Genomic DNA, 14,289 nt, shown 5'->3' with positions numbered 1-14,289 from the left:
AACGATTTATTTGTCTATATTTTGGAGACGCCCTACGTAACACAAACAAAAAAAAAAAAAAAAGAAAAAGAAGGAAGAACGATATTAACTCAAATATGTACATTCGCGGGTAATTGACATATTTCTTACGTTTGTAAGAAATATTATAATTGTACATCGCCGTCATGGAGAGGAAATTCCCAAAGATGTTCTATCTTCGCGTGAATCGATGAAACGCGATCGAGCAGGGCCAAAATCGGGCAAAACGAGGGAGAAGAAGTTTCGTCGAGGGCAACAGAGTGAAGTCAGGCGCAACGTTTAATGGATTGCGCAAGCCACGGTCGCGGTTGCACGTCGATACACACTGGACAAACTGCATGCCTCCGGTGTTCCCGGCCACATTTGCAAACGATCGCTCTCGGGATTATTTCTTCTAACGTTGACCTCGTTAATGGACCGCACTCTGTCCTTACTCGGAGACGAGCTTTTCTGCTCGCGATTCGTCGAGGACGTCGGCGCAACTCGGGGGGGAAAGTTCTCGGAGAACACGCGGTCGAGTGTTCTTGGATGTCTAGGGATTTTTCTAGCGGCGCAATAACGAGCAACTCGAGAGATCGGAGCCAGTTAGTCGAGAAATTCCGATTATTTGCAAACTCTTTGTCTACCAGGATGGAAAGATGTTTCGTGAAGGGGAGGATTTATCTCAAACGATAAATTAAAAAATAATCGTCGCTAGTGCACTGTCCAAACACACCTCATTATCTCGGGATTGTTACGAACTATCGCGGCATTTTAAATTGCACGAGCAGCCAGTTCGCATTAATTTACGAATGTTACGAATCGTGTGTACAAGCGGCGGCGACGGTGCAACGACGAGGGTGTTAATTGCCCTAAAAAAGTTAGCAGTCGCTCGGCAATAATTCACGCGACCTAAATCCACCATCTCGATAAGACACACGGTTTAGGCCATCCTGCGATTCGATAAAGTTTCCTCTCCACGAAGAAACTGGTCGTAAAGTTTCCCCCCTCCCGGATCGTATAAAACATTCGTCGGGAAGTTGTTGCTCGGTTTTCTTCGTTGTACAGTAAAGAAGGAAAAAAGGAGAAGAAAAAAGGAAAAACGGGAGAAAGAAACAGGAAAGAAAACCGGAGAAATAAAAGAGAAACGACGGGAGGAGAGAGAAACATCGGTTTGAGTTTAGCTGGACACTCGTGTACAACTATTTGCCTATTCCGGAACGCCTGGTTGCCAGAAGAGGCAGTTTTTTCGGGAGGGAGGGAAAATGTGACTTTACCAGCGCGAGAAAGTTAAAGCGGCTCTAGCTACGTCCAATGGTGTGTGCGGACCGGCTGGAGAACGAGTTTTATAAGCGACGTTTATTGGTACCGAAAAGTCAGACGCTGCTGTGCCCTTCGATTCGGAATTCCGCGCGATCTTGCATGGAGCGCAGGCGATTGAAATTGCTGGTCAACGCGACGAGTGACGAGTATCGCCTCCAGGTATTCCGTTCCCCTCAGAGAAAACAAAGCAGGAATGAAAAATTCTAATCCTGGTGGAAATCGATAGAACGAGAGAACGTTTAAAACGCTGCGATTTAAAAAATTACGTACGTACATTGAGAGAAGAGCGCAACTGTGTGCAAAAATTGTTTGATTGTTTTATTTTCACTTTGTTCGATGCACTTTTTCACGAATTGAAAGAACGGAGCTCCGAATCAGCCAGGTGTCATAGAAACTCAGGGAACACGTACGTATCCTCGAGGAACGAACGAACTGAAAAGTCGACGAACATGGATGACTCGCGGGCGCGGATCGTCGACATCGAGAGTGCCTGCCTCGAATGCCAAGGACCACCGAGGTCAATGCTGCAACGCCGGTTTCAACGGCCGACTTTTGCAAACCCGTTGCAATATAACGCGGCCGGGGAAGCAAATTGGCGATGTCGAGACGCGGTCGAATCTTGATTTACACGTAACCGCGCCGCGCTCAGTCAGCCAGCTGATTGTGAATGGCCGACATCGTTTGTGTGTTGGCCTTTGAACGTTTCCCGCGCTGGAACCGTAACTCCTCCTTCGAAGAGTTAACGCGACTAACGTGGGTGGATCAACGACAGATCGTTGAAGATCAATTATCAAATTGAATTTCAAAAAAATCTACAATCGTTTAATAGGATAATCATTATTCTTCCATCGCATTATCTCTGAGATTTCCTCGAGAAATAGATTCTCGAGATCGCTCGTGTTGCATATTCTAGCAGAGCGTTGCCTTTCTTATAGCCGGACTATTTTTAAATCACTTTGCATGTCGGTCATTCCAGAGCGTGAGAAGAAACGTTCACTTGCGTCGATTAAGAATGCGCAGAAGTATTCGCAGAAGTAACGAGCCGTGACACTTCTATTTCGTAATCTGCTAATTCAAAAAGGCTCGAGAGCTCCGTGTCGAGCGAGAGGTATCATTCAGGAATCGATTCGTAGAGAGAATGAATCGACGAAGAGGAAGGAGGAGGAGGAGAAGGAGGAGGAGAATGTGCTTCTTGCCTTCAATTTGCATCTGACCCAGTCTCAGCTGATCGTAAGTGGTCGTTGGCTTCTGAACGAGTCTGTACGTTGTGTTGGTTCGAACGCGCATATGGTCGACGACTTAGGCTCGTCTTATTAACGCAGAAGGAAGGATGAACGAGCAACGAGGACGTTAAACCTCGATCGTGGGTAGCTTCAGGGTCGTTCGTGAAATTCTCGTAAGAACGTGCTTCTCTCAAAAGATTGAACCATTGAATCTTGAAAGTAATAGTAATCTCTTCAGAACATTGAAAATATCCAAATGTCAATGCAACTGTATTTATATATATCGAAATCCAAGTGGATCAGTATATTTTTCATCTACGGCGGACGTGTCCAATCCGCGGCACCGCGTTGTATAATCAAAATTGGAATAATTGAATGAGAGTTTCATTGTTTGAATAACTTTGAATGTTCGTGATGTCAGTCCCCCTCCCTCTCCTCCCCCATATGAAGCACACAAGAGATAAAATAAGAAAAATTTTAAACGAAAAAGCCGACTCCTTGGCCAAAGAAGCAACAATCGACCAAACAAAAGAAACCAACATCCCAATCCCACATCAAGACCTACTACTAGCTTCAACGACCAAAACGGAAAGAGAAGAATGGAACAGAATTTGGACTACGACAAATAGAACCAAAATACACGACATAGCACATTTCTATCATAAAATACCAAACAATTATAAGCAGAAAAGAAAGGATAGCTATGACTTCGAATCGGACACTCCAAAATCACACACGAATAAGCAAAACAGAACCACCTTTCTGTAACACCTGCAACCAACAAATCACCAGCCAGCACCTGCTACATGAATGCAGAAAATACCGAAACATAAGATGTAAATACGGATTAAACCAAAACACCGCTCTAACCTGCCAGAAACAACAAAAAAAACGTTATCAACTACCTAAAGGAGACCCAACCACTAGACCAGTTATAAAGAGACAATTTCAACACGTCGCTAAAGACCTCGTAGTCGATGCGACGCTAAACCCCCATATAAAAAAAAAAAGAAAAATTTTAGACGAGCATCTTGAGAATACTCTTCGAATTGCCACTACGTGTATCAAACCAGATATTGGAGATGGTGTCTAAAAAAACAAGCTCAGTATTGTCATTAAAAATTTTCGTATTTTTTTAATTAATATAAATGTATTTTTCTAATCAATGTATCGTTTCACTGTAAAAGTTGTTTTAACACTTTACCGACTGGTAGCCAATTAATCGGCTACCGGTCGGTAAAGTGTTAATATCCTAACCTATAAATAATATAGGACTATAATAATATAGGTTACATTGAACTAATAGAAAAAAAAAAAATGCAAATTATGTAAATTTTTGTTGGCCAATGAGGCCCAGAAGATCTAAAAGATCTACGTCCGTGGAAACGAAAATAAATCCCCGTGCTACAAAGTCGGAAGCCGAATCCGCGGGTGCTCGACTTGCAGATTGCGTTCGCGGGTGAAATGATGAATTCCAGCCGTGTAACGGAAAGTTTCCTTTCCTTAACAAGACAGAACGTGCGACATTGTTCCGTTTTTGAGTTCTCCGGAGCACGGAAAAGAGTCGTGTCCCCTCTCGTGTTAATTGACACCTTCGTCACGTGCGCGCGCGCGCGCGCGCACGCGAACGCAACCAGCCAGCCAACCAGACACCGTTCTGCTTTCTCTCCTCTCTGTTATCGTCCCGCATATGCAGGTCGTTGCTGAAAAGTCGAGTAACTTGTCACGCTCGACGGGCATCCGCGTATGCTCCACAAAACTGAAATAAATCGTTGAAAAGTCGAGCGACTCGTACGCTCGGTGTGCACACTCTACGCTGCTTGGCCACTTTGTACGCGAGATTTTAGTACGAAGGAGATTCACAACCGCGACGTTCGGCTACGCAACAGTTAAGACATTAGACCCATCAAGCCACTAAATTTCACGGCGAGTTTGCGCCGCTGGCGTATATCACGAGGCTCTTCCCCCCTCCTCCCGTTAAGGAAGCAAACTTGCCGGTTGCGGATAGGACGTTCGTAAGTTAATATAACCGCGAGCAGCTCCGGCCAGCTGGAAATTTATTAGATCCGTGTCGTCACGGTATTTCATAATCCGTGTGCAAATTGGGTGCACGCAAGAGAGAATGGCGAACCGCGAGAGCACGCGAACGTCGTCGTCGTCGTTGTCGTCGTTGTCGTTATTGCGAATCGATGAACACTGACGGGGTACGCGTACATCATTTACGATTTGTAATCGAATCGAATCCGGCCGATTCGAGTTTTCACGGGATCGCGAAAATTGAAATGCAAACGTAGGCAAACGTCGTTACTCGTCGACCAATAGTCGATACAGTAGTTCTCGCGTAACTGACCGACAGTCGGAACCGAAATTGGTCAGTTAAGCGAGGTGGTGCATTCCAGGAATTGACATCGAAAGAAAGAACGTCAACAGGCACCAATATCGGTATCATATATATCACGGTAAGGTAGCGTAGAGTGGGGATAGTCCCAATTTCAAGAATCGGTCAGTTGCGAGGTCCAATGTGTTGTCAGTTACGTGACTACTGTATAGCAACCTCGTGTCCGTGCTGGAACGCAAAGTTCCGTCGAGCCAAGTTCACCGTGTTACGTCATCTCCGTGCTGAGAATGTTATTTCGTCGGTGGTACAGCAGCAGCAGCAGCAGCATCGACTAACGGCTCATTGTCATCGAGAAACGCATTCCACGAGTGAAGTCGAGAAGCGAGCTTCTTGCGTCACACGCGCTCGCTCGCGTTCGCCATTGTTCGCTGCTGTGTACGTGTACACCGCCGGTGTAGCTCCATTATTCGCCGGGCCAGTGGGCGATAGAAACGAAGCCGTCGATTGCATTACACGTTATTTCCATTGTCCGAGCGGCGAGGCCGGCGAGGCGTAGCCTCGCACAGTTTGCAGCATCGCTGTCGTCGTAACTGTCCTGGCCATAGCGGGGGCCGCCGACGTTGCCTGGTACGACAGCACACACAGGTACATGCACAGGTTGTTATGTTGTTGGATCGTATCGTTCCAACGCGGGATGCGATACACACTGGCCGCTGAAAAGAGACGAGGGCGTGTAACTTTCCTTCTGCAGACGTAACCGGCCCGATTTGTAGAGATACGGCCATTTCAGCCAATAACGAAAATACGTTTGCCCTATTTTTAAGAGAAGGTGGTGCCACCACTGAGAGAGAAGCCTGGATCCTATTACGTTGTAAATCAACCGCGGCTGCGTTCATTCCGTCAGCCAACTTTTAACAATTGACTATCGAGTTTTAGAACAATGTTTTATTAAAAGTTTCTTGGTAGAGGTAGTAGTACTTTTTTGAAACGATAAATCGTAGTACGATTGTTAATTAATTTCGAAGACTTTGGCGGACAGAATGGGAATCGTGAAAAAATCGGCAAATACGATGAGTAATTTACTCTTGATGGATAAAAATCGGCATAATTTAGAATTGAACAAATTATACGCCATAATATCGAATTAAGTATATATATATCCTCAAGAGATAATTATATGTCTCCTATCTCAGTATCGAATTTCTGACTATAGCCGCGAATGAAAAGGTTTTCATCTTCTGCGCGTTTAAGAATCGCCTATAGTGGAACAACCTGTATGAGTTAGCGTGAAACGTTGTCGTAAACAACGATCCGGAGGCCGACTACCATTCACGATTAGCTTGGGACTGGGTCACATGCAAATCGGGAGGCAAGGCGGTGCCTTCCACCTGTCACTGTCGCTTCGTTCCTTTTCAAATAATTCGCGTTTCTCGCGTCTGTTTCTTGGCAACGAACATCAGAAGAAATCCGGTAGTATTTCGGTTGCGATTGTTCAAACAAATTTCTGTATTTTTCTATTGAAAATCGTTGAAACTAAAATTACTTGATCTTTCTGTGTTTCAGGTGAGTAATGCCCAGGTGACACAATACTTTCTAATCGTGTTTGCGCGGTAAGTGAAAACATGTGTTTCTGCGCCGTTTTTTTTCATTAAGATTCTCCTAATGCAAATTCGAAGGACAATAGCGTAACAAATTTATGCTTTTAAATAGTATCAGTGACTAAGGATTACGTAGTTTAGTATAACAAATTCATAAATTTGAATATCAGTAAATGACGATCATAAACAATATTTCTTTTGATATTTAGTATAAAAAATTCGTGCATTTGAACAGTATCAGCGAATAATGATCAAAGATCTTGTACAAATGTGTCTTTCGTAGTAGAAATAGTAGCAATGATTGAAGATTCGTCACGACTGTAACTTTCAATGTCGATGAACGATGGTTGAAGATCCATCCAAAAGAAATAAAAAAATTTTTTTTTTCTTTTTTTTTCAAAGAATAATAAGATATCGTTGATGACTCCAATGGAAGTGGAATGATTAGTAGAACATTCTTAAAAGTTTGCACACACCGCGCATGCAAACGTGTGTTGCGTGCAGGTATGCAACACTTGGGCGTTATTCGTGCCCTTGACTTGAGAAACCAATTCACGATCACAGTCTTTTGTTCAGAGTTCAACATTCAAGTGTGAATTTATGATTTCATCAAGTTTCTCAAATGACGATTAAGATTTGTAGTTTTAGATTCGCTTCATATGTGTACCTACTTATTTTTAAACGAAGCAATGGACAAGCAGTTTTGTGACGTGAATTATTAGAATAATAATAATAAACAACGTAGTAAATCTCTAGTTTAGCAGTTTTTCCTAATTTTGGCTAAATCTCGCTTGTAATTTTCTTAAATATGAAGTTCGAACAAAAGTAACTTTTTCACGTTTTTTATTTTATACCTCTTGCCAAAGAAACAGCCGAGATCGTCAGAAAAACTGGTAAACTAGAAATTTACCAAACGACGTACGTATGTGAATTTACAAAGCAGATTCAAAGTAGGCTACAAGTTAGAAAAAGTTGTATTTAGGATAATCGTCCGTAAGACGATTTATTCTAAAATTTTTAAAACAACGATACAACGTTGACTCGAGTGTCAACAGCTGAATTTAATCGTCCGTAAGACGATTTGTCCTAAAATTTTTAAAACAACGATACAACGTTGACTCGAGTGTCAACAGCTGAATTTAATCGTCCGTAAGACGATTTGTCCTAAAATTTTTAAAACAACGATACAACGTTGACTCGAGTGTTAACAGCTGAATTTAATTCATTCATAAACGTCGTGATAGTTGGAGTTAGAACACGATACACTTGGCGTTAGCCAGAAGCAACAGCTGTCCATGAAGAGGGGGAAAAAAAATGGCGTGGAAGCAACCCCCCAGGCGCTGGTGAACGCCATAAATCGGAGTACGACGCGTGCTGCTCGTGATCGTTGTTTTGCGGCGGTGGTTCGCCGGTCGTTTACCAACCTCAGAATTTCATCAATGGAAGCCGTTATTACGAGAGATAGGCGTCTGGGGGCGATAGGCGACTGAATGAACTAGGCGGCTGTGGAACTCGACTGGAACGAACTAACACCACTTCCCACTTGATCTTTTTCTGTTCTCTCCTCCTTCTGTTCGGACAATCGGCATTACGTGAATCGGAGTGCCCGTCGAATTTCTTACCTACTTATACAGATACGTAGCTTGTGTCTCTGGACCATTTTACGAGTTCCATTTCCTGATGTTTTCTCAACACAACCAGCTGGCAATCGATGCCCACTTAACATCTGTTGAACATTTTCCAATCTGTTTCGGTTTTGCATTTTGCAACTTCACTCTTGTTTTAACGAGCAGATAAGGGACTTTAAATATTGGAGTGTAATTCGAAATTTGATCGAAGAACGCAGTTTACAGATATCTGAGGTTTCAGTTTTCGCGTGTGTGAAATCACCAGATACGTCCTTGAACATCAGTCAGTTCGAACTGACTGATGTCAACGTGCAAGACAGGATTTTTCAGACACATTGTTACGCAACGAAATGTTAACGTAAACGGGTAGTCAAGTACGTGTCGAATTTCTCTCTCTCTCTCTCTCTCTCTCTCTCTCTCTCTCTCTCTCTCTTTCTCTTTCAGGTCTGCATTATTACGTTGAAAAATACGTCTCAAGATCGAACAGACAGATAATCGATCCTCTTTTTATTTCTGACTGCAACTCGACTCTTGCTCGTGTACAACAATACCTCCGCGTTCGAAAACAATTTATTCTTTCTGTTTCCGTCACATCTCTAGCCACATATATATATATATACATACATACATACATACATATATAGCACGAGCTTCGCGATATTACTGACAAATAAATTGAAAAATAAATTTCAGTTCTACTCGTGGATGATTGATATTTTATTTTCTTTTTATTCTCTTTTATTTCATTTTATTTTATTTCATTCTATACATAGATATACGGCCACGTTTTGTTTTTATTTCTACATGCAGCATCTACCACGATACAGAAATCAGTGCTGCGCGTGCAATTGTACTTTAATTTGACGCTGGTTGGGGAAAAAAAATAAAAAGTTTAGTTACCGTCATTTGATTTGCTGTTTTGCTTTGGCACTACGAACCAATCGATCGTCAATATGAACCTCAAGTTCAACATCTTTGCAATGTAGAAACGAGCATAACTGTTAATAGAATATATATTATGGTATTTACCGTCCAATCGTAAAACGGGCCGTTTCACATGAAGCCGCGTCAAGTGTGTTTGCCTCGCGCGCCTCTTCCTTCCTCGAGGAGAGACAAATTGAGAGGCACGATGAAACCGCGTGTGTCTAACCGGTTCTTCTCGCGTTGCATCACGCGTCGCTCATCCTTCTTCCAAAGTCGGTTTCTCCTCGAACAAAGCGTAAAAAGCAAACGAGAGACGAGTCTACGAGAGGACGACCGGTCATATCACCGCAGACTTTTCACTCCGACTTGCGTACAGTTGACGAGAAAGATATGTATGTACATACGTACATCTAAAAGAGGTTAGGAATTAAATTTGACGCGTTTCGAGGATTTCACGTGTATCAATATAATTCTTTTTTGTAATTAATATATATTAACGAAGAAAATTTTTTAATTAAAATTTTTTACTCCAACTTGCGTATAGTTAATGAGAGAGATACGTACGTACATCTAGAAGAGGTTAGGAATTAAATTTGACGCGTATCGAGGATTTCATATCCATCAATGAATGTAATTCTTTTTTATAATTAATATATATTAACGAAGAATATTTTTTAATTAAAATTTTTCACTCCAACTTGCGTACAGTTGACGAGGAAGATACATCGGGAGATGTTACATCTGGGAGGGGTTACATCAATGTGAAAGAATAATATAATTCTTTTTTTTAATTTAATATATAATTTTATTTTTGATTAAAAATATAATTATATTTTTTGATTAAAAACATTCTTTTTATTATCATTATATTAGTTATTAGTTATGTTCTTTATTAGTTAACGTTGCAACGATCGTGATAATCTGAGGAATATGACGAGTACGATAAAATTTCCCAACGAAATTCTTTTTCATTGCCACACGTGATCTGGTATCATCGTGATGAAAAATCACGTTTCCTCGATCGCGAAAGAATTTTCTTTTTCCTTCGAGCTTCGTGGAACGATCGATATCTCCACTTGGCCTCCCTTCATTTATCACTTTTAAGAGACCGTGTCTCTTTCAACCACTGTACTGTACGTACTGTACGAACGAACAGGTGTGTCGCGTCAAGGCACGGAACTTGAAGACGTCCATTGCCGGTCCGACCATTCCCGCAATTCCTCTTCGCAGTACTAGTGTTCTCGCCTCCGTCGTATTTGTGGAGGGCCTCTTTCTGTCATGCCTCATCCTCGCGAATGGCGCGAGTGGTTCGGTCATTTCTCCTTTTTCTCTTTTTTCTCCACTGCTTCTCTGGCGCCTTTGCTTGAAATCGTCAGCTTCGGAATACTCGGCGCTTTTTTCGAGCACTACTGACGAACCGCAGTTGAATAAACGGATCGTGTCTTACGCGCGTTCGAAATGCGTCTTTGGTGCCAACTTGCAAAATTTATTGTCAATCTGTCGGTTCAGAATTTGTTGAACAATTGCTGGTTAATTTAAATATTAGGTCGTTTCATAAATTTGTCCCGGGGAATTTTTCGCCTGATGCGAGATGGACGGCGATATAAATTTAACGAAGGAAAGGAGGAAGGCTATCGGTTCAAGGAATGTCGGAAGTTGTAAGGTATTTCCCGGCATCAACCGTGCAACAGACATTTCAAGAAAATGGGAATGGTGTTGAAACTGGAAGTTTTCTATCTCTGCTATATATCTTTGCTTGCCCGCGAAGGATACAAAAGAACTGGTGAAACGTTTGATAACCAGAGACGAAGAGTGAATTGTTGCACAACAATTTCCAAGGAAAACGAAGACCTGGACCGGAAGAGAAGAACAAGCATGAACTGGTGTGTTAAACCACGTCTACCATCGTCGCAAAATTGTTCCCTGTTCTCTTGATAGGAGTCAAGGAATTTTAACTTGCTCCCGGCTGAACAAGTATTATAAATTCAAAGAAATATTGTATCTAGCTGGATAAACTGAGAGAAACAGTGGCAATAGAACGCTCAGACTCACAATTCGAGAAAATGTGATTTTTTGTCAGGCCACGTGTGCCACGAAACTTGCAAAAGAAATTTTTTTTTTAGCTGGCAGAAAATATGACGATATTAACTAAAAATATTAATTATAGAAAAAGAATTATATTATATTATATTATATTATATCATATCATATTATATCATACTATATTATATTATATCATATCATATTATATCATACTATATTATATTATATTTTATTTTATTATATTATATTATATTTTATTTTATTTTATTTTATTTTATTTTATTATATTTTATTATATTATATTATATTAATTATAAAAGAATGTTAATTATAAAAAAAGACCTCGAGAAATATTTTTTAAAGGAATAACCAAAGAAATCTTACAGATTGTGCCTTTGCTAAAAAGATGTAAAATTCTAGTGTAGTATGATTACTACAAATAAGCGGAATTGACCCAATGTCCAGTTCCTACCAATAAGACCTAAAACATGGAATTTAATTTACTCGAGCGAGTCCGTTTTACAAAAGATTTCTAATTCTCTGGTGGGATAGGCGCGTTCAAGCGTTTTGTTTCGAGGTTCAACGTGATTCGTGATACGATGCATTTCGAGGCTGGAATGCGGATTCGTCTTCGAGCCGTATTTTCTCCTTTTTGACACTCTCTACTTTTTACGCGAGCATACGGTAGCTGTAATAAATCACTTGATGAAAGAATTAGTCGAACGTTTCGTTAGCTCAGTTAGATTCTATTCACATTAACTGTTATCTACTATTACACTGTTGCAATATGAAATAAAACGATACTACGATCGTAGCGTGACACGCACGTGGAACACGTTACGATTCATCTTTCGATGATTATCATGAATCACCCATGACGTCTTCCACCTGTGATGTACATTTCTTCAAGGCTACGGCTAGAAAATGTCAAGCAACTTTCTCTAGAAAGTGTTTCGCACTGTTCTTCTCAGTGACAATCGATGTCTCGTGACCACGCGTGATTTCGATAACGTTTCGCGCACGGACGTATTCGACTGGCATTTCAATTTCAGAATCGGAGAATTTCAATTTTCATTGCAGCGACACACTGAACGTCGAAACTGTTGTAATTTTGTAAAAAGAAATCGTACGATAACAAACAACTGGGCTCTCGTCACAGCCTCGAGCCTCTACTTTCAAAATATTGCCATTCATTTCGTTGTAGAAAAAAAAAAAAACACTTAATGAGTGAAGATATTTGAAATGTTATGAATTCTCGTGGCGTGTAAAAACATTGAAAAATTGTTTGTCACAACCGAATCTCAACGCATGATTCCTTTTCGTCATTTTATCGTTTTGAATATACAGGTTTAGATGAAATTCCGAGAAGTTTCATCGTGTTGTCACGTTCAAAGTCTTGTAAATTAATTTGAAAAGAAATTGTACAGCAAGTTTCTTCGATGGATCGTTGTAAAAAAGAAGATTTCAAGTCGCATCGAACAAATTGTTCATGCATGTCTTCGCTTATATGCCATCATCTGTTACACTCTAAAAATATTCTAAAGTAAAACGATTGACGTACTTCGAAAGTAGAGGCTTTCGAGCATTAAAACAAGTTTACTATCATGAAATCGCGACAGTTTTACTAACCAGCGTCTAAGTACCAGTCCCTCGAATACATTTGACACTCATCATGCACTTGTTTTGCCTAAGTGCAAGATGACGATCTTCTAAATCGTCATTCAAAATTATTAGTAATTTGCTTCTTATTGTACTTTGAATTTATTTCAAATTCTCACGTAAAATCTATCTGCTTTCACATACTGGTCTGTGTACCAAATTAAATCTGTTTCAAACAAAAGTTTTTCCAAACGAATAATAATAATAAAACTTCAAAGGGTTAAGACTCGCGCTGCGTTTCCACTGTGTTTTGCATCGGACAGTTATTAATTTCATAATATTTTCGAAACAAAGACGACAAAAGTAATCGAAGCGGCGGTGTTCGTTGCCGCCCACGGATTGTTATTTTTCTTCTTTAGCTTTGTCGCGAGTAAAACTTTCCGAAGAAGCTATCACGGCGTAGTATGTAATAGGTGGCTACGGCAACGGAGTTGCCCACGGCAACCTACTTACAAGCGCAGTAAACTGCACCTACTCGTCGTCTCGTTATTTTCCAACTGTAGTATCGTACATCCTGTCGCGCCGGCTCTTCGACGAACATTCATTGTCCATTGGTCCCCGGAATGTTCGTCGTTCGACTAATGAAATATCTGTTGAGGCTCGGCTACGTGCAGTGATTCCGTGATAGTGGCCTCTCTTCGTAGCTTCTTCTTCTTCTTCTTCTTCTTCTCGAGTCGTTTGGTACTCTTATTACATCGATGTTCCTCGCGTGTGTTGTCATAAGGACACATGGACACAATTTCGAAATTTCATTTCAGGGGAAAAAGGGAAGAGGCGATGAAATTCTTTTTTTCGATCGAACGAGGGCAATGAGCAATATCTTTATTTAGTACGAGAAAATTCTTTGGCTTGAGCAAACTGTTACTTACACGATGACATCACAGTGATTTTTCGCAAACTGAAACTCTTTGCTGGGAATTCGGATATCGAGAGAGACGTTGTAATTAAAAATTTAATTAAAACCCGTCGTATTGCTATCCGTCACGCTTTCTTCTTATATCGTAGCAGATGTAAAGAAGCTTTTGAACGAATGGAAATCTCGTTCTTCTTTCTACTTCCTTTTCCCATTCTTTCGTTCCTTACAGTTAGTTTATTTTATTAAAAAGAAGAAACGGAAGAAAGCGCGAATCATTACGTCGCGTCACGTCAAACTGTTGATGTATTAGAGAAAATTCTTAACCAGCAAACATTTAACTTTCGATTGTACGAAGATTTTTTTTTTCCGTGCGGTCTTTACGCTCTTTACGTTCCGCGCTTTTAAATTTCGTAAATTTAAAATGCACGTAAATGCTTCGTAAATGCGCGAAAATTCTCAAGTCCGGTGATAAATTTCGTGATTCGATGTTGTTTACGATTCCCTAACGATCTTGGAAGTTCGCGTCCGATTTTTCGTAAGTGATCTAACATTTAAGAACATTCAACAGAGTATCGTAAATCGGTAAGTTGCAAGCGAGACGCAAATAAATCTGAAAAATAAATGTAAAACACCTCGATAAATTTAGATAACCTGAAACGTAAAACGAAGATTCGTTCTTCTGTTATCTTCCATTATATTA

General features: G+C 40.6%; 1 protein-coding gene across 14 annotated transcripts in view; it reads left to right on the top strand.

Moving 5' to 3' along the window:
- The window catches only part of LOC122533834 (CUGBP Elav-like family member 2), a 56,593-nt gene that overhangs the window by 9,900 nt on the left and 32,404 nt on the right, over positions 1-14,289 (top strand). The window lies entirely within an intron of this gene.

Source organism: Frieseomelitta varia, unplaced genomic scaffold, assembly GCF_011392965.1.
Source record: "Frieseomelitta varia isolate USP_RPSP 00005682 unplaced genomic scaffold, Fvar_1.2 scaffold_556, whole genome shotgun sequence".
Taxonomy (NCBI): domain Eukaryota; kingdom Metazoa; phylum Arthropoda; class Insecta; order Hymenoptera; family Apidae; genus Frieseomelitta; species Frieseomelitta varia.
The sequence above is the reverse complement of the archived record's forward strand: the minus strand, read 5'-3'. Positions and strand labels throughout refer to the sequence as shown.